Consider the following 25,882-nt stretch of genomic DNA (forward strand, 5'->3'; position numbering starts at 1 on the left):
CCAAATAAGAATTGTGCCACCTACCTTGGTCTCCATACACCTTTACCAATCAACTGGTCCACCTACCACTGGGCTGCCTGTCGCTTGACCTACAACATGCTCCAGGCACGAGACAGGAGACCCTATTTATAAGGTTCCTGGTCAAGATGGCCCCCTGAGGTCTCAAGAGGTTACGGCATCCATTCGGAAAGCTGGATTCTCTGAGACCCCAAATGGACAATTCCCCTAACAGGCTCTACTCCATCTATTATAATGTCACAGCGCCACCGACAGCTTGGAGGAAAACCTGCACCTGGCGTCACCCATCTCTGATTCATCAGAATCTGTGCTCTCCTCCAGCTTGAGCTCTTACTGGATTCTTATTAACCGGGTCCAGTTTCTCGGTGTGCGTTCCAATCAGAATTTTTCCCGTCGATGGGGACCTTCTTGAGATAATCAATCTTTCATAATCCCGAAGCCAGCAGGCGTCATACGTGACCTTTGAACGTCCGTGTATTACTTAGTAACAACACCTCCCAACATCGACTTGCTTCCACCTCGGTGCCCATCTGGTTTCTATTTTCCTTTTAGAAATGAAGCGGCAGAATCAACATTTGTGCAAAGCTTGGTCATACGTTCAGCAATGGCAAATATGGGCGCCCCCCCGAGCGGGTCTCCCTGCCCCTCCCCCGATACAAGAATTTGAGCATACAGCGCTCTCTCACACATGGATGAAAGCCGGTCAATGTACTGGAGAGGCGCAATCATTGGATGGATCCAGGGGGAAGGTTGGGTTATCTATGGGGGCCTTATGAACAGATCTCCGATGTACGATGATTGCTCACATCTACATTAGATTTATCATTTATATTATTATACAGTATTTATAAAGAGCCAACAGTTTGCTCAGCGCTGTACATTATAATGGGAGGCAATACATGAGACAGTACAGTAACAATATGAGTCAATACACGAGGGGTTCGAGGGCCCTGCTCCTTGGAGCTTACAATCTAGGAGGGAGGGGAGAGTGGAACAGGAGGAAATAGCTGTGGGGGATGGAGTGGTAGGAAGAGTGGAGGAGATCGGCTGTTAGGTGAGGGTGGGGTAGGCTTCCCTAAAGAGATGGGTTTTCAGGGTGCGCCTAAAGGTGAAGAGGGTAGGTGACAGTCTGATGGATTGGGGTAGTGAGTTCCAAAGTTGCAGAATGCAACCGGTTCTAAGGCGGCTCCGGCCGTGGCTCCTGTCACCCCTCCTGCCATGGGAGTAGCTCCGACCATGTGGTTGCCTGCAGGAGCAATATTGAATCAGCTAGTGCAGTTTGATGGCCAGAATATGCTGTTAGAAGACTGGGCCGCACATCTTAAAAGCACCCTCAGATTGTACAATTTGGCGCCGGATTTACAAACAGACGTGGCGCTGAACACCCTGGAAGGGGATGCTAGACGCACTGTAATGCTACGTTCGGAGGAGGAAAGGAAGACACTGGATGCTATATTCTCGATTCTCGAAACGGCCGGCACTGGCAGCCTTAGGTCCCGCTTCTTCACGCGCTTCTAGCAGGAGGATGAGACTATTCCCCAGTTGCTAATGCCCTTCAAGAGATATGGGCACACATACAGAAGAGAGAGGCCAGCGGTGCTAACGTGTTTGGAAATAGAGATCAAATCCTCCGGGATCAGTTCGTCCTTGGATTGCACAGTCATCATCTTCACCAGGCTCTCAGGGAGCGTATCCTGGTGGATGCTACATTGCAGTTTCAGAAGATACAAGCTGAGGCTGTGGCCCGAGACAAAGAAGAAGCGTATGGAGCTTACACCGTGAGGATGCAGGCTGTAGGAAGTCAAAGTACTCCCTCTGAGGGGGGGGATCTGCGAGAGACAGTGAGGGCACTTAGTGCATCCCTGGGAGAAATTCAGAGACAGTTGGCACGGTTACGGGCTACATCAATGGCCCCCAGTTCAGCCTGAGTACTGGCAAAGGAATGCAGCCCCCATGGGTCTCCCTCTATATTGATCAACTCAAGGGGCTGAAGTGAGAGCCTCTACCATGCACCGGGCTGGCCTGGAACCATCCACAGAGGCACAGTTGTGTGGTCCTCCAAGGGACTGGAAAACAAGGGGACCGCAGTGTTTGATTTGCCGAGATAGAGGACATATCTCCCGTCAATGCCCACTAAGGGTCCTGCATCCAGAACAGCCGCCATTAAATGGGAACCCCTCTCTCGGTAGTGGGGCACACCGCGGGGGAGGCCAGTTGCCAGGGTACCCCTAACGACCCCCAGGACCTGGTGACCGAAAGCCCTTACCTAAAAGTGCAGATTGAAAAACATGGTGGGATGTCTTATGGACACAGGATCAGAAGTAACCACGATGCCAGTGGAGTTCTTTGAAAGACACTTCGGCCACCTGATGAGGCCTGACAAGGGCACCGTGATCAAGCTGATGGCGGTAAACCAGACTGCAATACCAGTGTTCGGAGTGGCATGGATGAGAATGAAGCTATGTGGGCAAGATGTCGGCAAGAAGGGAGTGGTGCTTGTAGAGAAACCGGCTCGGTGTGGAGCTCCCGTTGTATTGGGGATGAACATCCTGCGGGAACTGGACCAGCTCATGTATACAAAGGAGGGCCCCGGATATTGGAAGAAAACGACTTCCCACAAGCCTACCCAGAAGGCATTTTAGAGGTTAATCAGGACGTCTGGTATCTGCAAATGTACCCCAGAAGATCAGCCGGTGGGAGCAGTGTATGCCCAATATGGAGGAGCCTGTACCGTACCTCTGCGACAGGAGAAGATGATACGGATGTCTGTCGGAAGCCGGCGGAAACTGAATGGGATAGGGGTGCTGATAGAGCCTCTAGGTGTGTTGGAAGCCGGACGGAGCCCAGTGGTCGCCAGGACCATTGTGACAGTAATGGACGGCCATGTGTTAGTCCGGTGTGTCAACATACACGACCATGAAGTTACCTTCCATGCAGGAGAAAAAGTGGCTGAGTTATATGTGCTGCAAGGAGAACCACTCGCAGGTAGCCAATTCGCCCTACGGGCTGTTGAAAATGATGTCTGGACCTTGGCAGTGGAACAGAAGTCGGTGAAGAAACCCACGCTGGAGTGGAATGGCCAGCGGATCTTGGAGCAAATGGAGATTGATGCAAACCAGTTCACCACTGAACAATTGGAGAAGATTGAAGCAGAACTGTGGTAATTTCAATATACCTTTTCCCGGTTTGAAGAGGACTTTGGGTGCACCACAGCTATAGAACTACCGACTGGGGATACTCCCCCAATTCGAGAAAGGTACCGGCAGATCCCGCCTACCCTCTACCAAGAAGTGAAAATGATACTGTCACAGATGTTAGACAGTGGAGTGGTAAAAGAGAGCCAAAGCCCGTGGGCCGGCCCAGTGGTCTTGGTGCGGAAGAAGGATGGGTCCTTGCGATTCTGTGTGGATTATCGAAAGTTAAATGCTGCCACAGTAAAGGACGCTTTTCCCCTGCCCAGGATTGAAGAGTCATTGACGACATTACAGCGGGCCAAGTACTTCTCTACTCTAGACTTGGCGAGCAGTTACTGGCAAGTACCTGTGGCAGAGAAGGATAGACAGAAGACAGCTTTTATCTTACCCATGGGCCTGTATGAATTCAACAGAATGCCCTTCGGGCTGACGAATGCTCCAGGTACATTTCAACGCCTAATGGAACACTGCCTGGGAGAACTGAACTTTGAGTCGATTCTGATCTACCTGGATGATGTAGTAGTCCATGCCCCTACGTTTGAAGAACATTTGAGAAGATTACGGCAAGTGTTAAGTAGGCTCCGTGCTCATGGTCTAAAGGTCAAACCGAGGAAGTGTCATCTCTTCCAAACAAGCCTAGAGTATCTGGGACACGTTGTATCAGCTGAGGGAGTTCGTCCTGCGAAGAGTAAGATAGAGGCAGTGAGCAAGTGGCCACAACCCAAGACGCTTCGAGAAGTGAAAGCATTTCTAGGATTGGCTGGGTATTATAGAAGATTTATCAAAGGCTTTGCGAAGATCGCTGGACCACTACACGAACTCTTGAGAGGGACTGCCCAGGGTTCAAAGACACGACCCATATCATGGGGACTGCCTCAGCAGCAAGCGTTCGACGTGTTGAAGAAAGCCCTGATTAGTGCCCCCATCCTGGCATATGCTCGGTATGACAGACCATTCACACTCTACACGAATGGAAGTCTGCATGGATTGGGAGCAGTGCTAGCCCAAGAGCAAGACGGGCAGGAACGAGTCATTGAGTATGCTAGCCGATCCCTACGGGACTCTGAACGCAATCCGGACAATTATAGCTCCTTCAAACTTGAGTTGTTGGCGTTGGTCTGGGCAATGACTAAAAAGTTCTCAGGGTATCTCACCGGATCACAAGTCCTAGTAAGGACAGACAATAACCCATAAATAACCCATGCAAAGCTGGGCGCCTTGGAACAGAGGTGGATGGCAAGTCTAGCGAAGTTTGATTATACCATCAAATACCATGCCAGTAAGGACAACGCAAATGCGAATGCACTGTCTAGAGTCACCTGGAAAGTCATATGAAAGATATGAGGTGGATGAAGAGGATGAAGGGACTGAGATACCCGATCTGGGCAGAGTGCCTCAGCAGTCACCCGTGGTCAGTTCAAGTGGGTGGCCACCCTTAACACAGTGTTACTGGGAAAGACTGAAGAGGAATGGGCTCAGGTGCAAGAAGATGATCCTGCCTTAAAGAAGATCAAACATTGGGTGAAGACTGGCTTATGGCCCAAGCTAGAAGAGAGAAGTCGCTTGTCCTCAGATGGATGGAAGCTGCTACAGCAGTGGGATCGGCTACGAATCCGAAATGGAATAATGCACCGGAGGGTGTTTCTACCTACGGATCTTGAAGAAAGGTGGCAAATAGTGATACTCAGTAGCCTGGCCTGTAGAGTGGCCCCCGAGGGACATGAGAAGGGTGCCCACTTCAGAGCGGAGAAGACATACAAGTGGGTACAGAGATTCGTATATTGTCCGCAGTTGGAGCGGATTGTCTGAGAAGTGTGCCAGAAGTGCCAAGCATGTGAGCTGGCGAAGCCTCCTGAACAGAGAGCCCCAATTCAAGTGATTACGTCTGCGCCATTGGAGATACTAATGATTGATTACATCTTGATCGGCCAGTCGGTGAGGGACCACCAATATTGCCTGGTGATGACTGACCACTTTACAAAGTTCTCCATGGCGATACCTACCCGTGACCAGACGGCAGAGTCAGCTGCCCATGCAGTGTGTCAACACTTCATCCAGGTGTACGGATGTCCAAAGCGGATTCATTCCGATCAAGGAGCTTGCTTCCAAGGAAAATTAATGGGAGAGCTGTGTCGGTTGTATAGGATTGAGAAGTCAAGGGCGCCGCCGTACCACCCGCAGGGCAACGGGGCCTGTGAAAGATTCAACAGGACGCTGTTGCAGATGCTCCGTACTCTGGAGAAAGACCGTAAGCTACACTGGCCCGAGTATTTGCCTGAACTACTCTGGGCATATAATAATCGTGTTCATAACACTACCGGCTATACGCCACACATGATGCTGTTCGGTCGTCCAGGGCAAGAAGTTGCCGAAATGAACCTTGGGCCTCTTTCGGAGAAGTTCCCCAGGACAGCTGACTCATGGGTGCAGGAGCACCAAGACAAACTGAGGACTGTCCATCGGATGGTCAACGAAAAGTTGCAACAGCAAAGCCCTAGGGATCACCAACCGGTGCAGACTACACCCCTGTTGCCAGGTGATAGAGTGTTGGTGCGCACTAAACGGCCCACAGATAAACTGGATGATCGCTGGGAACCGCAGCCATATTTTGTGAAACAGCAGGTCTTCTCGGAAGGCCCAGTCTACGATGTCCAACGGGAAAGCCATGATGGGCCGAGTTGAAGATTGCACCGTAACATGCTCAGACCTTGTCTCTCAGAGAGTCGCCCCACGACAGATAATTCTGGAGATGCTCAGCAGAGACAATCAAAGCCTGTGAGCCCAAGAGACATAGAGTGGTGGCTGACCCCTACGTTGCCTTTACAAACTGACGAGTTGTCCGCACCCCATGGTGCAGTACCACACACTGTTCTGGAAGATGTGCTACCACCCCGGGACGGGTCGGGTCATGTTACTATACCAACTACAGAGAACACAGTCCTTCGCAGGTCAGAGCGCTCCACGGCAGGTATTCCCCCTCAGCGCTATGCAGCAGACAAATTTATTTGGTAGTGTTGTCGGGACGCCAATATTTTAGTGGGGTGGCATGTAAGGGTGTGGGGCATGGATAAATACTGATGTGCAATGTTAAACTGTAATATGCCTGCAATATGCTCTTTGGTCAGTAGATGGCAGCAAAGTACAAGAATCGATTTTGCATTGAAGTTTACTAAGACAAAACTAATGCTGATTTACCTTATAAAGTTTAATGAATGCTAATTTGAGGGCTGAGTAGGACCCTCAGAAGGGTCATAGTGAACTGTAAATGCAGGTTTGAGGCTGCAATTAGGAAATTACTTACTGCATCACAAACTCTCTGGGAAGGGGAGGAGTTCCGGTGCAGAGGGTCAGTGTCTGGCTGGTGTATGCTGAGGACGTCTGGAGAATCTGTGTGGAGCCTGGAAGAGGTTTACGGCTCATAGTGGAGTCTGGCGACGGCACCTAGAGAAGATTCACCATGACGAGATCGGGAAACAAGTGACTGTATGGTCCGGTTCTGGAGTGGACCAGTGGATCAGGAAAAAGCACCAAGAGCCTGCCAAGGAACCGTAAGTGCGGCTTTGCCGCAGCACATCGCACCACACGTGGTCAGTGACATTTTGGATATACCAGAAAGCTACAAGAGACATAATCCACTTTCCTTTGGATTACAAATAGTATTGGGCAATACTTAGGGTGCACCCCAACGTTATATCTTGCTCAGGAACATTCAGGTGCAGCCAGGCTGCTTTCTGGACATTGGGGAAAAGTCAGCAAGTACGGGGTCAGTGTTAGACAGTATTATTCTTACTGTATGGTCATGCGCTGTTATCCTGTTTACGTATGCTCAGCTACATGATCACTATAACTGTTCAGTAAACGTAATTGTTGTAAAGGAACCGTTGTCTGCATCTGTGTGGCATCGTGTACCCTCTGAATCTGTGGGCCCAGCCCTCGGTCTTCCTTCACGAGGACAGAGCCTTGGGGGACCCCAACAGAGAGGGGGAGTGAGGGGGAGGTGGCAAATAGGTTATAGGTGACGCTGAAGGAGCGTTGGGATAGATAGGAGGAGAACCAGGAGAGAGCGGAGCCTCCGATGCCAAGGGAGTGTAGTTTATTAAGGAGGAGGGGGTGGTCAAGTGTCGAAGGCCACGGAGAGGTGCGTTCTCTGGGAATTCGGCACCTGCGTTCTCTGGGAATCCGGCACCTGCGTTCTCTGGGAATCCGGCACCTGCGTTCTCTGGGAATCCGGCACCTGCGTTCTCTGGGAATCCGGCACCTGCGTTGTCTGGGAATCCGGCACCTGCGTTCTCTGGGAATTCGGCACCTGCGTTGTCTGGGAATCCGGCACCTGTGTTCTCTGGGAATTCGGCACCTGCGTTCTCTGGGAATTCGGCACCTGCGTTGTCTGGGAATTCGGCACGTGCCTTCTCGGGGAATTCGGCACGTGCGTTCTCGAGGAATTCGGCACGTGCGTTCTCGGGGAATTCGGCACCTGCGTTCTCTGGGAATTCGGCACCTGCGTTCTCTGGGAATTCAGCACCTGCGTTCTCTGGGAATTTGGCACCTGCGTTGTCTGGGAATTCGGCAGGTGCCTTCTCGGGGAATTCGGCACGTGCGTTCTCGGGGAATTCGGCACGTGCGTTCTCGGGGAATTCGGCACGTGCGTTCTCGGGGAATTCGGCACGTGCGTTCTCTGGGAATTCGGCACCTGCGTTCTCTGGGAATTCGGCATGAACAAACATCCTTTAGTCAATCTTCTGAGCGAAGGATGTTTTATTATGGGCAGTAGTGTGATGCTGTATGTTGGCCACTAGATGGAGCGGATGAGCATAGGAAATACATATGTCTTTGTATCAAGGGACACAATGTAACAATTCTGGAATTACCAAGTTTCACTCCCCACTTTAGCACCCCCCCCCCCCCCCATACATGTACCACATCCTCATATGTCCAGCCAATCCATCAAGCCACCATCTTTAATACTGGCATCATCAAGAAAAGCCGGAAGAGTGGGCGGGGTCCGGCAGAAAAGGAATTCTTGGATGGGGAGGAGTAAAACTACCTAAAGTAGTCAGAGAGAATGAAGGTCTGCCCTAATGTACCCAACATTGGATTTATGTGCTTTGGTCCTTGGCTCCATCTAATGGTCATAATGCGGTACTGTACTACTGCCCTTAGCCACTTGCTGAGCGCTGTATGTATACATGTCCTGTCAGTAGGGGGTGATACTGAGAGCAGCAGCTGCAGCCGTGATCTGAGTGTCATTTTTTAAAGCCGCCGAATCGCTTTTACGGTGCTGAGAAGAGCCGGCTGCTGGTAGTTCCCGGGCACTCCCGTTCCTCCAGGAGCCCAGAACTGCTGGGAACGTCCAATAACCAGCAAGTCTGACAGGGAACAGTGAGTACATTGTTTATACTGATAGTGCCACCTCATCAGTGCCCAACAGTGCCGCCTTGTCAGTGCCCAACAGTGCAGCCTCATCAGTGCCTGTCAGTGCTCATCAGTGCAGCCTTATCAGTGCCCATCAGTGCATCCTCATCAGTACCCATCATTGCAGCCTCATTAGTGCTCATCAGTGCAGCCTTGTCAGTGCCCAGCAATACAGCCTTATTAGTGTCCATCAGTGCCACCTGGAGCGTCCTGCGTCCGCAGTCTGTGATGTCACGTCTCGCGCATATTATCCCCAGAGGCCACCTGGAGCGTCCTGCGTCCGCAGTCTGTGATGTCACGTCTCGCGCATATTATCCCCAGAGGTCACCTCGAGCGTCCTGCGTCCGCAGTCTGTGATGTCACGTCTCGCGCATATTATTAGCTGTTTATATTTGGTGAGTTTTACAAAAACATTTAACCTTTTAACCTTTTAAACATTTAAACATTTAACCTTTTAAATGTAGAATCCATATTGTCTTCGTGTCCCGAAGAACGACCATAAATCATTTTTGCGTAGCGGGAACGCGCATTTCAGCTCGGTTGTTATTTGTGCGACTTCATGAGCCACCCTACGTGTTTTTTTTGTGGCCGAGAAGTTCAGGGACCGAAGGCTGTCCTTAGGCCAGGCACATTTTTGCTCGATGCACCGTGTCTGGGGTGTCATTGAGAATGAGTGGCACCTAAACGCAGGTCGCGTGTTTTGCTTCAATTTTACGAATTTTTTACGAATCCGAAATGGAATAATGCACCGGAGGGTGTTTCTACCTACGGATCTTGAAGAAAGGTGGCAAATAGTGATACTCAGTAGCCTGGCCTGTAGAGTGGCCCCCGAGGGACATGAAAAGGGTGCCCACTTCGGAGCGGAGAAGACATACAAGTGGGTACAGAGATTCGTATATTGTCTGCAGTTGGAGCGGATTGTCTGAGAAGTGTGCCAGAAGTGCCAAGCATGTGAGATAGCGAAGCCTCCTGAACAGAGAGCCCCAATTCAAGTGATTACGTCTGCGCCATTGGAGATACTAATGATTGATTACATCTTGATCGGCCAGTCGGTGAGGGGCCACCAATATTGCCTGGTGATGACTGACCACTTTACAAAGTTCTCCATGGCGATACCTACCCGTGACCAGACGGCAGAGTCAGCTGCCCATGCAGTGTGTCAACACTTCATCCAGGTGTACCGATGTCCAAAGCGGATTCATTCCGATCAAGGAGCTTGCTTCCAAGGAAAATTAATGGGAGAGCTGTGTCGGTTGTATAGGATTGAGAAGTCAAGGGCGCCGCCGTACCACCCGCAGGGCAACGGGGCCTGTGAAAGATTCAACAGGATGCTGTTGCAGATGCTCCGTACTCTGGAGAAAGACCGTAAGCTACACTGGCCCGAGTATTTGCCTGAACTACTCTGGGCATATAATAATCGTGTTCATAACACTACCGGCTATACGCCACACATGATGCTGTTCGGTCGTCCAGGGCAAGAAGTTGCCGAAATGAACCTTGGGCCTCTTTCGGAGGAGTTCCCCAGGACAGCTGACTCATGGGTGCAGGAGCACCAAGACAAACTGAGGACTGTCCATCGGATGGTCAACGAGAAGTTGCAACAGCAAAGCCCTAGGGATCACCAACCGGTGCAGACTACACCCCTGTTGCCAGGTGATAGAGTGTTGGTGCGCACTAAACGGCCCACAGATAAACTGGATGATCGCTGGGAACCGCAGCCATATTTTGTGAAACAGCAGGTCTTCTCGGAAGGCCCAGTCTACGATGTCCAACGGGAAAGCCATGATGGGCTGAATCGAAGATTGCACCTTAACATGCTCAGACCTTGTCTCTCAGAGAGTCACCCCACGACAGATAATTCTGGAGATGCTCAGCAGAGACAATCAAAGCCTGTGAGCCCAAGAGACATAGAGTGGTGGCTGACCCCTACGTTGCCTTTACAAACTGACGAGTTGTCCGCACCCCATGGTGCAGTACCACACACTGTTCTGGAAGATGTGCTACCACCCCGGGACGGGTCGGGTCATGTTACTATACCAACTACAGAGAACACAGTCCTTCGCAGGTCAGAGCGCTCCACGGCAGGTATTCCCCCTCAGCGCTATGCAGCAGACAAATTTATTTGGTAGTGTTGTCGGGACGCCAATATTTTAGTGGGGTGGCATGTAAGGGTGTAGGGCATGGATAAATACTGATGTGCAATGTTAAACTGTAATATGCCTGCAATATGCTCTTTGGTCAGTAGATGGCAGCAAAGTACAAGAATCGATTTTGCATTAAAGTTTACTAAGACAAAACTAATGCTGATTTACCTTATAAAGTTTAATTAATGCTAATTTGAGGGCTGAGTAGGACCCTCAGAAGGGTCATAGTGAACTGTAAATGCAGGTTTGAGGCTGCAATTAGGAAATTACTTACTGCATCACAAACTCTCTGGGAAGGGGAGGAGTTCCGGTGCAGAGGGTCAGTGTCTGGCTGGTGTATGCTGAGGACGTCTGGAGAATCTGTGTGGAGCCTGGAAGAGGTTTACGGCTCATAGTGGAGTCTGGCGACGGCACCTAGAGAAGATTCACCATGACGAGATCGGGAAACAAGTGACTGTATGGTCCGGTTCTGGAGTGGACCAGTGGATCAGGAAAAAGCACCAAGAGCCTGCCAAGGAACCGTAAGTGCGGCTTTGCCGCAGCACATCGCACCACACGTGGTCAGTGACATTTTGGATATACCAGAAAGCTACAAGAGACATAATCCACTTTCCTTTGGATTACAAATAGTATTGGGCAATACTTAGGGTGCACCCCAACGTTATATCTTGCTCAGGAACATTCAGGCGCAGCCAGGCTGCTTTCTGGACATTGGGGAAAAGTCAGCAAGTACGGGGTCAGTGTTAGACAGTATTATTCTTACTGTATGGTCATGCGCTGTTATCCTGTTTACGTATGCTCAGCTATATGATCACTATAACTGTTCAGTAAACGTAATTGTTGTAAAGGAACCGTTGTCTGCATCTGTGTGGCATCGTGTACCCTCTGAATCTGTGGGCCCAGCCCTCGGTCTTCCTTCACGAGGACAGAGCCTTGGGGGACCCCAACAGAGAGGGGGAGTGAGGGGGAGGTGGCAAATAGGTTATAGGTGACGCTGAAGGAGCGTTGGGATAGATAGGAGGAGAACCAGGAGAGAGCGGAGTCTCCGATGCCAAGGGAGTGTAGTTTATTAAGGAGGAGGGGGTGGTCAAGTGTCGAAGGCCACGGAGAGGTGCGTTCTCTGGGAATTCGGCACCTGCGTTCTCTGGGAATCCGGCACCTGCGTTCTCTGGGAATCCGGCACCTGCGTTCTCTGGGAATCCGGCACCTGCGTTCTCTGGGAATTCGGCACCTGCGTTGTCTGGGAATCCGGCACCTGCGTTCTCTGGGAATTCGGCACCTGCGTTGTCTGGGAATCCGGCACCTGCGTTCTCTGGGAATTCGGCACCTGCGTTCTCTGGGAATTCGGCACCTGCGTTGTCTGGGAATTCGGCACGTGCCTTCTCGGGGAATTCGGCACGTGCGTTCTCGGGGAATTCGGCACCTGCGTTCTCTGGGAATTCGGCACCTGCGTTCTCGGGGAATTCGGCACCTGCGTTCTCTGGGAATTCAGCACCTGCGTTCTCTGGGAATTCGGCAGGTGCCTTCTCGGGGAATTCGGCACGTGCGTTCTCGGGGAATTCGGCACGTGCGTTCTCTGGGAATTCGGCATGAACAAACATCCTTTAGTCAATCTTCTGAGCAAAGGATGTTTTATTATGGGCAGTAGTGTGATGCTGTATGTTGGCCACTAGATGGAGCGGATGAGCATAGGAAATACATATGTCTTTGTATCAAGGGACACAATGTAACAATTCTGGAATTACCAAGTTTCACTCCCCACTTTAGCACCCCCCCCATACATGTACCACATCCTCATATGTCCAGCCAATCCATCAAGCCACCATCTTTAATACTGGCATCATCAAGAAAAGCCGGAAGAGTGGGCGGGGTCCGGCAGAAAAGGAATTCTTGGATGGGGAGGAGTAAAACTACCTAAAGTAGTCAGAGAGAATGAAGGTCCGCCCTAATGTACCCAACATTGGATTTATGTGCTTTGGTCCTTGGCTCCATCTAATGGTCATAATGCGGTACTGTACTACTGCCCTTAGCCACTTGCTGAGCGCTGTATGTATACATGTCCTGTCAGTAGGGGGTGATACTGAGAGCAGCAGCTGCAGCCGTGATCTGAGTGTCATTTTTTAAAGCCGCCGAATCGCTTTTACGGTGCTGAGAAGAGCCGGCTGCTGGTAGTTCCCGGGCACTCCCGTTCCTCCAGGAGCCCAGAACTGCTGGGAACGTCCAATAACCAGCAAGTCTGACAGGGAACAGTGAGTACATTGTTTACATTGATAGTGCCGCCTCATCAGTGCCCAACAGTGCAGCCTCATCAGTGCTCATCAGTGCAGCCTTATTAGTGCCCATCAGTGCAGCCTCATCAGTGCTCATCAGTGCAGCCTTATTAGTGCCCATCAGTCCAGCCTCATCAGTACCCATCAGTGCAGCCTCATCAGTGCCCAACAGTGCCGCCTCATCAGTACCCATCAGTGCAGCCTCATCAGTACCCATCAGTGCAGCCTCATTAGTGCTCATCAGTGCAGCCTTATTAGTGCCCATCAGTGCAGCCTTATCAGTGCCCAACAGTGCCGCCTCATCAGTACCCATCATTTCAGCCTGATCAGTGCTCATCATTGCAGCCTCATCAGTGCTCATCAGGGCACCTTATTAGTGTCCATCAGTGCCACTTGGAGCGTCCTGCGCCCGCAGTCTGTGATGTCACGTCTCACGCATATTATCCTCAGAGGCCACCTGGAGCGTCCTGCGTCCGCAGTCTGTGATGTCACGTCTCGCGCATATTATCCTCAGAGGCCACCTGGAGCGTCCTGCGCCCGCAGTCTGTGATGTCACGTCTCACGCATATTATCCTCAGAGGCCACCTGGAGCGTCCTGCGTCCGCAGTCTGTGATGTCACGTCTCGCGCATATTATCCCCAGAGGCCACCTGGAGCGTCCTGCGTCCGCAGTCTGTGATGTCACGTCTCGCGCATATTATCCTCAGAGGCCACTTGGAGCGTCCTGCGCCCGCAGTCTGTGATGTCACGTCTCGCGCATATTATCCTCAGAGGCCACCTGGAGCGTCCTGCGTCCGCAGTCTGTGATGTCACGTCTCGCGCATATTATCCCCAGAGGCCACCTGGAGCGTCCTGCGTCCGCAGTCTGTGATGTCACGTCTCGCGCATATTATCCCCAGAGGCCACCTGGAGCGTCCTGCGTCTGCAGTCAGTGATGTCACGTCTCGCGCATATTATCCCCAGAGGCCACCTGGAGCGTCCTGCGTCCGCAGTCTGTGATGTCACGTCTCGCGCATATTATCCCCAGAGGCCACCTGGAGCGTCCTGCGTCCGCAGTCTGTGATGTCACGTCTCGCGCATATTATCCCCAGAGGTCACCTGGAGCGTCCTGCGTCCGCAGTCTGTGATGTCACGTCTCGCGCATATTATCCCCAGAGGTCACCTCGAGCGTCCTGCGTCCGCAGTCTGTGATGTCACGTCTCGCGCATATTATTAGCTGTTTATATTTGGTGAGTTTTACAAAAACATTTAACCTTTTAACCTTTTAAACATTTAAACATTTAACCTTTTAAATGTAGAATCCATATTGTCTTCGTGTCCCGAAGAACGACCATAAATCATTTTTGCGTAGCGGGAAAGCGCATTTCAGCTCGGTTGTTATTTGTGCGACTTCATGAGCCACCCTACGCGTTTTTTTTGTGGCCGAGAAGTTCAGGGACCGAAGGCTGTCCTTAGGCCAGGCACATTTTTGCTCGATGCACCGTGTCTGGGGTGTCATTGAGAATGAGTGGCACCTAAACGCAGGTCGTGTGTTTTGCTTCAATTTTAGCATGATTCTGCCCGCAATTCCAAAACGCTAAGCGTCTTGCACAGCTGCAAAGGCTCCTCCCCTGTACTCTGATTTCACTGCACCCTGCGAGCTCCTCACACAGAGACATAGGAAAGCAGTTGGCGGTTCAGCCCACCCGTGTCTGCTCCCCCCTTAAATACTCGCTTTATATGGATTTATCCTCAGAGCAGAATGTCGCACATCTTTCAGCCGTACCATTCTGACCCCGGACGGGTGAAGTGAATGCCATGGATTACCTCATTACAATGGCATCTGAAGGTAGGCAGGATATATTAGGCAGCGAGTAAACATGTTGTCCCTGAAGTTGATGTGCTGGAAGCAGAAAAATGGGCAAGTGTAGGGATTTGACAAGGACCAGATTGTAGTGTGTAGACGACGGGGCCAGAGCAACTCCAAAACTACAGCTCTTGTGGGATGTTACTGGTCTGCAGTGGTCAAGACCAATCAAAAGTGGTCTAAGGAAGGAAAACCGGCCAATTGGTGATAGGGCCATGGGAAGCCTAGGTGGGGGGGGGGGGGGCTCCTTGATGGAAGGAGGGGGGGCTCATTTATGGAGGTGGAGAGGGGAGGCTCATTGATGTGGGGGGGTCATTGATGGAGGTGGGGAGGGAAGGTTCATTGATGGAGGTGGGGAGGGAAGGCTCATTGATGGAGGTGGGGAGAAAAGGCTCATTGATGGAGGTGGGGAGAAAAGGCTCATTGATGGAGGTGGGGAGAAAAGGCTCATTGATGGAGGTGGGGAGAAAAGGCTCATTGATGGAGGTGGGGAGAAAAGGCTCATTGATGGAGGTGGGGAGAAAAGGCTCATTGATGGAAGTGGGGAGAAAAGGCTCATTGATGGAGGTGGGGAGAAAAGGCTCATTGATGGAGGTGGGGAGGAAAGGCTCATTGATGGAGGTGGGGAGGAAGGGCTCATTGATGGAGGTGGTGAGGGAGGGCTCATTGATATCGGTGGGGAGGGAAGGCTCATTGATGGTGATGGGGAGGGAAGGCTCATTGATAGAGGGGGAGGGGGTTCATTGATGGAGGTGAGGGGGAAGGCTCATTGATGGAGGTGGAAGGAGCTCACACAGAACACACAGAGCATCGCAGTTTGTTATATACGGGTCTGTGTAGCCACAGACTGATCCATGCTGACCCGAGTCCAAAGCCAATAGTGTCTACAATGGGCATGTGAGCATCAGAACTGGACGACGGAGCAATGGAAGAAGGTGACCTGGAATCATGTTTAATTTTACATCATTTGGATGGCTGGGTGTGATGGAGAAGAGATGGCAACAGAGATGGCACTAGAGAAGGCAGCAGAGATGGCACTAGAAAAGGCACCAGAGATGGCACCAGAGATGGCACTAGAGATGGCACTAGAAAAGGCACTAGAAAAGGCACCAGAGATGGCACTAGAAAAGGCACCAGAGATGGCACCAGAGATGGCACTAGAGATGGCACTAGAAAAGGCACTAGAAAAGGCACCAGAGATGGCACCAGAGATGGCACTAGAAAAGGCACCAGAGATGGCACCAGAGATGGCACTAGAAAAGGCACCAGAGATGGCACTAGAAAAGGCACCAGAGATGGCACCAGAGATGGCACCAGAGATGGCACCAGAGAAGGCACCAGGATACAGTATGAGAAGAAGACAATCCAATGGGCAATCTTCAGCTGGGAAACCTTGGGTCCTACCATTCATCTGGATTATACTTCACCTCCAGTTCACATCTATGCAGCCGTGCGGTCTGCGTTTTGCACTGGCACGAGAGCCCATTCATTTGACTGGACTCCCGTGACTGTGACACGCAGGGAAGAAGTTTCTGCACTTCTTTGGAAAACGGCGCCCGCACGGGAACCTCGGTTCCCAGTACGGTTGCGTTTTCCAGTGCGGGCGGCGTGCCATGAGAACTAATAGCACCCGCCCACGGCTCCGCAATTCTCTGTGTGGGTGGTGTGGCTGCGCAGATTTTCGTGCAGATCTGCAGCGGCACCACCCTCATAGATATGAACCTAAGGACTCACGTACCACCCACTTTCTCCAGATCTCAATCCAATCAAACATCTTCCAGTCCAAGGATGCCCCACCTCACAACTTACAGGACTTAAAGGATCTGCTACTGACAGCAGGAAACAGGACAACACTGGAGTTCTGGCAGGATCATCTGTTACTTCTTTGTACTCACTGAACATATACTATATTGCAAAAGTATTGGGCAACCCCTCCAAATCATGTGATTCAGGTGTTCCAATCCCCTCCCAATCATATGAGTCAGGTGTTCCAATCCCCTCCATATCATGTGATTCAAGTGTTCCAATCCCCTCCCAATCATGTGAGTCAGGTGTTCCAATCCCCTCCATATCATGTGATTCAGGTGTTCCAATCCCCTCCATATCATGTGATTCAGGTGTTCCAATCCCCTCCATATCATGTGATTCAGGTGTTCCAATCCCCTCCCAATCATGTGATTCAGGCGTTCCAATCCCCTCCATATCATGTGATTCAGGTGTTCCAATCCCCTCCCAATCATGTGATTCAGGTGTTCCAATCCCTTCCATGGACACAGGTGTATACAATCAAGCCCCTAGGCATGCAGACTGCTTCTACAAACATTAGTGAAAGAATGGGTCGCTCTCAGGAGCTCAGTGACTCCAAGCGTGGTCCCGTGATAGGTTGCCCCCTGTGCAATAAGTCCATCCGTGACATTTCCTGGCTACTAAATATTCCACGCTCAACTGTTAGTGGGATTATAACAAAGTGGAAGCAACTGGGAAAAACAGCCACTCAGCCACCAAGTGGTAGGCCACGTCACATGACAGGGCGGGGTCAGCGCATGCTGAAGCGCACAGTGTGCATGACTGCTCACCAGTGCACAAAGCAAGGTCCATAAAGACACGGAGGAGCCAGTTTGGGGTGGAGGAACTTGACTGTCCTGCACAGAGTCCTGACCTCAACCCCATAGAACTCCTTTGGGATGAATTAGAGCGGAGACTGCGAGCCAGGCCTCCTCCCCCGACATCAGTGCCTGACCTGACAAGTGTGCTTCTGGAAGAATGGTCCAACCTTCCCATAGACACCCTCCTAAACCTTGTGGACGGCCTTCCCAGAAGAGTTGAAGCTGTTATAGCTGCAAAGGGCGGGGCCAACTCAATATTGAACCCTACAGACTAAGACTGGGGGGCCATTAAAGGTCATGTGTGTGGAAAGGCCAGCGGCCCAATATTGAACCCTACAGACTAAGACTGGGGGACCATTAAAGGTCATGTGCGTGGAAAGGGCGGGGCCAACTCAATATTGAACCCTACGGACTAAGACTGGGGGGCCATTAAAGGTCATGTGCGTGGAAAGGCAGGCGGCCCGATATTAGTGGTGCAATATATTGGTGCAATATAGTGTGTATAACAAAACACGTTTAATGGTATTAAACAAACCAAGAAGAGGCAAGCAGAAGTGAATTGTTGGGCTTTACATGCTCTTGGAATATTAAGGTTGTATCAAAAATAATGCTGAAGTGTATAACTTTTTTATTCTATAGTAACTCTTCTTCATTGCAGGTGAATAATTAATTCCAAGCAGAAGCAATGTGCTGTAATCGCGTTTTTGATGAAGGAGGAGAAGAGGAATATCTTGTCATTGATGACTCTGGTCAATGGTGTCATCTCCGTAAACATTCTGTAGCCTTCTGTGGATGTCGGACAGCCTGCACCCCTCCTTCATCAAGAAGTCAATGACGGCTCATTGCTTCTGCTTGGAATCCATTATTTACCTGCAGTGAAGAAGAACAGGAAGAGTTACCCTACCAACATGTGAAATTAAAATGACCCATATAAGTGTAGCACACCCCCTAAGGAGCCGCTGACAAAACTGATGCCTTTCCCCAGATTAATACTCACACAGCCGGGCACACAGAATTTCCTCCATTCACTGGCTTGTGTATAACCATTTAGGTTTTTTATTTTTATTTGTGTATTATTTTTTTACATTTAATTGTAAAGTTGAACTTGGATGGAGATAGGAGAGCATGGAGTACCCCAAAACTGGTGAATTGCACTATTTGAGGACTCTTTTCTATCTAAGCTGCACCAAAAAGTCCCACATGACTCTCTGCTGCTAACAGGTGACTATGTCTTTTTTTCCGGGAACTAAGAACTATTCACAGTCACTAAGGTCCCATACTTAGGTCTTTACTCATCAAGCCACAGGATCATTGGTTTCCTCCTTGCGATATTCACCGGGCACCCTTCAGTGAAGGAGACACAGAATAACACCACCATAGGACAGCTGGATATTCTCCCCCCAACTTCCTCCTGGCACTCTCCAGTGAGCTTCTTCAGACCCAAACTGACTGCAGAACCAGCCTTTGTGAACAGGTCCCCCAGCTAAAGCTCCAGCAGGGACCTCAATGTCTTCTAAATTGAGCACCTCAATGCCTTCTAAATGACACCCCAGTGGTCTCCTCCAGGGTCTCTTTTGGCAGGACTGGACCCAGGAACTCTTTCTCTTTACCTCAGGCCTCAGACTATTTATGGGCTCTCCAGCCACCTACAAGAGACGCCCCAGGTATTGGCTGAACCCCCCCCCCCCCCCATAAATATTCAGGCTGGCTACAATGTTCTTGTTCCCACTATACGGTAATTCTAGAACAGTGGTCTCCAAACTGTGGCCCGGGGGTTGGGTGGGACTCTTTGCTTGCTTTTATCTAGCCCTTGGACACCAACAATGGGGCATCATTCCTTCCACTGCCACCAATGATGGGGCATTATTCCTCCCAATGATATCAACAATTGACACTATTCCTCCTCCTAATACAAGGGACTATTCCTCCCACTGACACCAATGATGGGGCATCATTCCTTCCACTGCCACCAATGATGGGGCATTATTCCTCCCAATGATATCAACAATTGACACTATTCCTCCTCCTAATACAAGGGACTATTCCTCAGACTGACACCAACAATGGAGCATCATTCCTCCCACTGACACCAATAACAGGGCTCTTTCCTTCTTGTGATTCCAACAGTTGGCACTAGTCCTCCCATCAGTCATGAAGCATTGTATACTGCCATTGACGCCAAAACATTTTCTACTCACACTGGCACATGCCGCCCCCCAGAGAGCCTGAAGAACAGTAAACTGGCCTTTTTGTTTAGAAAGTTGGTGACCCCCTGCTCTAGAAAACAGGGGGAAGCAATCAGAGCAGTAGCCTGTGAGACAAGGATCAGACCTGAACAATCAACCCCCTGCTCCATGGACTACAGAGGAGCTAAACTAACTTTACCTAACAACCTGCACCAACTAGGAGAGTGCTGCACCTGTTAATAAAAAGAGTTATGCCCGTTTTTGCAATACTTTCAGTACAGCCCTCGTATATCGCCTTCACTGTGAGGTTATCCGCCAGTCGTTTCCTAAACGGTTCCTCAGAAGGTGACCTTGGTTTCCGCTGAGCTCGCCATGCAGCGGGTTTGTGGTTTTGATCATTTCAGTCCATCTAATGGACTAATAACTTTGTTGTTTCATGCCTGTTTGTTCCTTCACAGAAAACATTTCTGCTCCCTAAGTTCTTCCATTTGCAAAATGTCCTTCTTCAAGGTTACAATTTCCTCTTTACAAGACACAATTATCCTTCAAGATTTGGGGGGTTCGGAAGGTTCCATAGCTTTTCGCCAACTCCAAAAAGCCAAAGCTGTTTCGTATTCTTCCCTTGTTTCCCATCTTTTATGATTTTCCTCTTTTGTCTTTCGCTCTTAACTCTTTTCCTTTTTAGATGTTTTCTGGAGGAACAGCGCTCATTAAAGCTCTCCCCCACGTCCGCTTCTCTTTGATCCCAGTTTTTCAGCTCTGCCTTTGCCAAGGGTAACCATTCCCATCTGGCCGCTGTCTCCCGGCATTAGCTGGAAAGGTTGTCAAGAGAAGCTGAAAGGACGACAGCCTTGCGATTACAGGCCAAGAGCTTACAGCCACACAGGGTGGGGGGGGGGGGAGAATCGGGCCTTCCTGCCAAATCTCTTGGCTGGCTTCCTCCTTCCACACCCATCTCAATCAGACACCCCTGGGTTCTCTCTTCCTGAACCTTATTGATTGCTTCTTTGCATTAGGGTAATGGAAATGTAAACTCCTAGATACGTGGTGACAGGACAAATATGTAGACAGTGATAACCGTATAAAATAATGCGGCGTAAACGAATTCCATCTGGACTTTGGAACGCTCTCCATTCATTGTCAGGCGTGTGTTGTCTAAGCTTTAAATCAAATATGTTCAATTTACGGTCTTGTCTGGCATCCAGCATTCGTTAATCACAGACTAAAAACAAAGAATAATCTGTTCAGCACAATAATGCTCATTTACAACAATGCTAATGCACATGTCCCGCGGTGCAAAAGTCATTCACTCCCCTTCTGGCACATTGTCGTCGATTTTAAACACGAATATAATGACGCCCGTGAATTGACAGCTTTTGACAGCAGGAGTGAGTTGGATGAAAATGAGCCGGCGTGAGGAACAGATACCTGTAGGATTGTTGACTTGTGCTCCATGCTTAATGGGATCCTAGAAGGGTTCTGGGTCATTTTATTTTTTTATATATTTTTATTAGGAATATAAAATATTTGACAAATAAACCTTTGTAGAGACCGTGCCTACTGCGGTGGTGTCAGGACCCGGGTCTGAACCTGCAACCTCGGCTGTGTCTGGCAGTGCCTCTTCTTGAGGAACCACCAAGAATGCTAGACAGCTTCCTGGACAATTCTTTGAATGATCTTGCCTTGAACCTTGTTAAACTCTTTGCTCCTCCCATGAGCTTCCTATTAAAGCCATGACTTTGCACTTCTTGTTGGCCAGATTATGGTGCTCTCTCCAGTCAATATCTCTCTCGTCGCTCCTGCTGCCGTCTGTATCTTTGCTACCGACCTTTGGCTTGTTCCTTGATTACGCTTCCGCTTGATCCCAACCTGCAACCACTAATTACCGACCCTGCCTTGTTCCTCAATTATGCTTCTGCCTAATCCCAACCTGCAACTGCCTGTTGCCGACCTTTTAGCTTGTTCCTTGACTATGCTTCTGCTTGATCCCAACCTGCAACCACTTGTTACTGACCTTATAGCCTATTCCTTGATTACGCTCCCGCTTGATCCCAACCTGCAACCACTCATTGCCGACCTTTGGCTTGTTCCTCAACTACGCTTCTGCTTGATCCCAACCTGCAACCTCTTGTTACCGACCTTGCCTTGTTCTACTCTTCTGCTTGATCCCAACCTGCAACCACTCATTACCAACCTTTGGCTTGTTCCTCAACTACACTTCTGCCTAATCTCAACCTGAAACCACTTGTTACCGATCTTTTAGCTTGTTTCTTGATTATGCTCCCACTTGATCCCAACCTGCAATCATTCATTACCAACCTTGCCATGTTCCTCAACTATGCTTCTGCCTAATCCCAACCTGCAACCACTTGTTACCGACCTTTTAGATTGTTCCTTGATTACGCTCCCGCTTGATCCCAACCTGCACCCACTTGTTACCAACCTTTTGGCTTGTTCCTTGACTACACTCCCGCTTTATCCCAACCTGCAACCACTCATTGCCGACCTTGCCTTGTTCCTCAACTATGCTTCTGCCTAATCCCAACCTGCAACCACTTGTTACTAACCTTTTAGCTTGTTCCTTGATTACGCTTCCGCTTGATCCCAACCTGCACCCACTTGTTACCAACCTTTGGCTTGTTTATTGACTACGCTTCTGCTTGATCTCTACCTGCTATATCTGCTACTGGACCCCAGCTTGTTCACCTCCTGGTTGACCGATCTTGAGGACCGTGATCTGGTACTAACACCCAAAATCCATCCCCACCATCGGGAGCTCTAAGGAGCGCTTAGACCTCGTACCTCAAATGAGTCCATGTCGTCTGCCAGGATGACCTGCTTTTATAACTATGCTGATCCGTGGGGCCTCTCTACTGGAATGGCTACTGGTCTCCAAGCCCGACCCCCGACCGTGACAAGTTCTTTGCTCTTTGCTTAGTTTGGATCTGTTTGAAATAGGCTGTAGTCAGTCTATGCTTAGTTTACTTTTCTTAATTTTGTAAAATTTTCTAAGCTCTGGTTATTAACAACTTGCGTACCGCCCGCCATGTACTATGGACGGATGACCGTACAGGCAAAGCGTAGTACTGGCACGTCACTGCCTGCTTCCGGGTTTACTACACAACGGTAGCCTGTCAGCAATTCCCGGTCAATGATTCATGGTCGGGACCTGCTGATTGGCTGTGCACAGAGAGATTGATCTCTCCGTCCTTCTCCCTGCAAAGCAGGAATAAGAAACAAAGAGATCTCTTAGTCAGAGCAGCGCATATTACACACATTAACACTTGTTAGGCACACACAGGGGTGGATTGACAACTCATGGGGCCCCCGGTCAATAGGGGATCATGGGGCTCCTGTGTCCTTGCTCAAACACAAACAAGCCTATTAAAAAGGTACTAGGGGCATCTCATGGGGCCTCCTACTGACCCCGGGGCCTCGAGCAGTGCCCGAGTTTCCAAATGGTCAGTCCGCCCCTGGGCACACATCTAACTCCTTGATCACCTGAGATGTCAACCCCTTCCCAGCCGGTGCCATTAGTACAATGACATTGTATAGTATTATTACTGATTCACACTTCCCGCCGTGCACAGGTAATGGGCCCCAGTCTCAGATGGAAGGGGGGGTCAAGGGGGCCCTTCATGGTTTCTTGCACTGGGGCCCAGAACGTTCAAGTTACTCCTCTGAGAGGTTGCCAGGGGTTACTTGAGCAAGTTCTGTCTCTGAGAGACGTTCCCACTGACACCATTGATCTTTTGAGCTACACTATATTGGCAAGTATTGGGCCGGAGGCCTTTCAACACACATAACCTTTAATGGCCTCCAGTCTTAGTCCGTAGGGTTCAATATTGAGTTGGTCACGCCCTTTCCACACACATGACCTTTAATGGCCCCCCCGGTCTTAGTCCCTAGGGTTCAATATTGAGTTGGCCCCGCCCTTTCCACACACATGGCCTTTAATGGCCTCCCAGTCTTAGTCCGTAGGGTTCAATATTGAGTTGGTCTGCCTTTCCACACACATGACCTTTAATGGCCCCCCCGGTCCTAGTCCGTAGGGTTCAATATTGAGTTGGCCCCGCCCTTTCCACACACATGACCTTTAATGGCCCCCCCGGTCTTAGTCCGTAGGGTTCAATATTGAGTTGGTCTGCCTTTCCATGCACATGACCTTTAATGGCCCCCCAGTCTTAGCCCATAGGGTTCAATATTGAGTTGGCCCCGCCCTTTCTACACATATGACCTTTAATGGCCCCCCAGTCTTAGTCCGTAGGGGTCAATATTGAGTTGGCCCCGCCCTTTGCAGCTATAACAGCTTCAACTCTTCTGGGAAGGCCGTCCACAAGGTTCAGGAGGGTGTCTATGGGAAGGTTGGACCATTCTTCCAGAAGCACATTTGTCAGGTCAGGCACTGATGTCGGGGGAGGAGGCCTGGCTCGCAGTCTCCACTCTAATTCATCCCAAAGGTGTTCTATGGGGTTGAGGTCAGGACTCTGTGCAGGACAGTCAAGTTCCTCCACCCCAAACTGGCTCCTCCATGTCTTTATGAACCTTGCTTTGTGCACTGGTGTGCAGTCATGTTGGAACAGGAAGGGGCCATCCCCAAACTCTTCCCACAAAGTTGGGAGCATGAAATTCCCCAAAATGTCACCTTAAGAGTTCCCTTCACTGTAAGCCCAACCCCTGAAAAACAACCCCCCACCATAATCCCCCCTCCCTCAAACTTTACACTTGGCACAATGCAGTCTGGCAAGTACTGTTCTCTTGGCCACCGCCAAACCCAGACACATCCATGAGATTTCCAGACAGAGAAGCGTGATTGGTCACTCCAGAGAACATATCTCCACTGCTCTAGAGTCCAGTGGCAGCGTGCTTTACACCTCTGCATATGACGCTTAGCACTTGGTGATGGAAGGCTTGGATGCAGCTGCTCGGCCATGGAAACCCATTCTATGAAGCTCTCTACGCACTGTTGTTGGGCTCATCTGAAGGCCACACCAAGTTTGGAGGTCTTTAGCTATTGACTCTGCAGACAGTTGGTGACTTCTGCGCACTGTGCGCTTCAACATGTGCTGACCCCGCCCTGTCATGTGACGTGGCCTACCACTTGGTGGCTGAGTGGCTGTTGTTCCCAATTGCTACCACTTTGTTATAATCCCACTAACAGTTGAGCGTGGAATATTTAGTAGCCAGGAAATGTCACGGGTGGACTTATTGCCCAGGTGGCCACCTATCACGGGACCACGCTTGGAGTCACTGAGCTCCTGAGAGCGACCCATTCTTTCACCAATGTTTGTAGAAGCCGTCTGCATGCCTAGGGGCTTGATTGTATACACCTGTGTCCATGGAGGGGATTGGAACACCTGAATCACATGATTGGGAGGGGATTGGAACACCTGAATCCCATGATTGGGAGGGGATTGGAACACCTGAATCCCATGATTGGGAGGGGATTGGAACACCTGAATCCCATGATTGGGAGGGGATTGGGACACCTGAATCACATGATATGGAGGGGATTGGAACACCTGAATCACATGATTGGGAGGGGATTGGAACACCTGAATCACATGATATGGAAGGGATTGGAACACCTGAATCACATGATTGGGAGGGGATTGGAACACCTGAGTCACATGATTGGGAGGGGATTGGCACACCTGAATCACATGATTGGGAGGGGATTGGAACACCTGAATCACATGATTGGGAGGGGTTTGGAACACCTGAATCACATGATATGGAAGGGATTGTAACACCGGAATCACATGATATGGAAGGGATTGGAACACCTGAATCACATGATATGGAAGAGATTGGAACACCTGAATCACATGATATGGAAGGGATTGGAACACCTGAATCACATGATTGGGAGGGGTTGGAGCACCTGAATCACATGATTTGGAGGGGATTGGAACACCTGAATCACATGATTGGGAGGGGATTGGAACACCTGAATCACATGATTGGGAGGGGATTGGAACACCTGAATCACATGATATGGAAGGGATTGGAACACCTGAATCACATGATTGTGAGGGGATTGGAACACCTGAATCACATGATTTGGAGGGCGGGCCCAATACTTTTGGCAATATGGTGTATGTTAGGGAGCGTTTTTTTCATCCTCTGGGCTCTGACCAGATGGGAGTCTCAATTGTGAGCTCTTTTCTCCTCTAAGCCTCATTCAGCCTTCCTTTCCTCCTCTGG

Source organism: Staurois parvus, unplaced genomic scaffold (genome assembly GCF_062004578.1).
Source record: "Staurois parvus isolate SC_StPar_1 unplaced genomic scaffold, SC_StPar_1.0 ptg001175l, whole genome shotgun sequence".
Lineage (NCBI taxonomy): Eukaryota > Metazoa > Chordata > Amphibia > Anura > Ranidae > Staurois > Staurois parvus.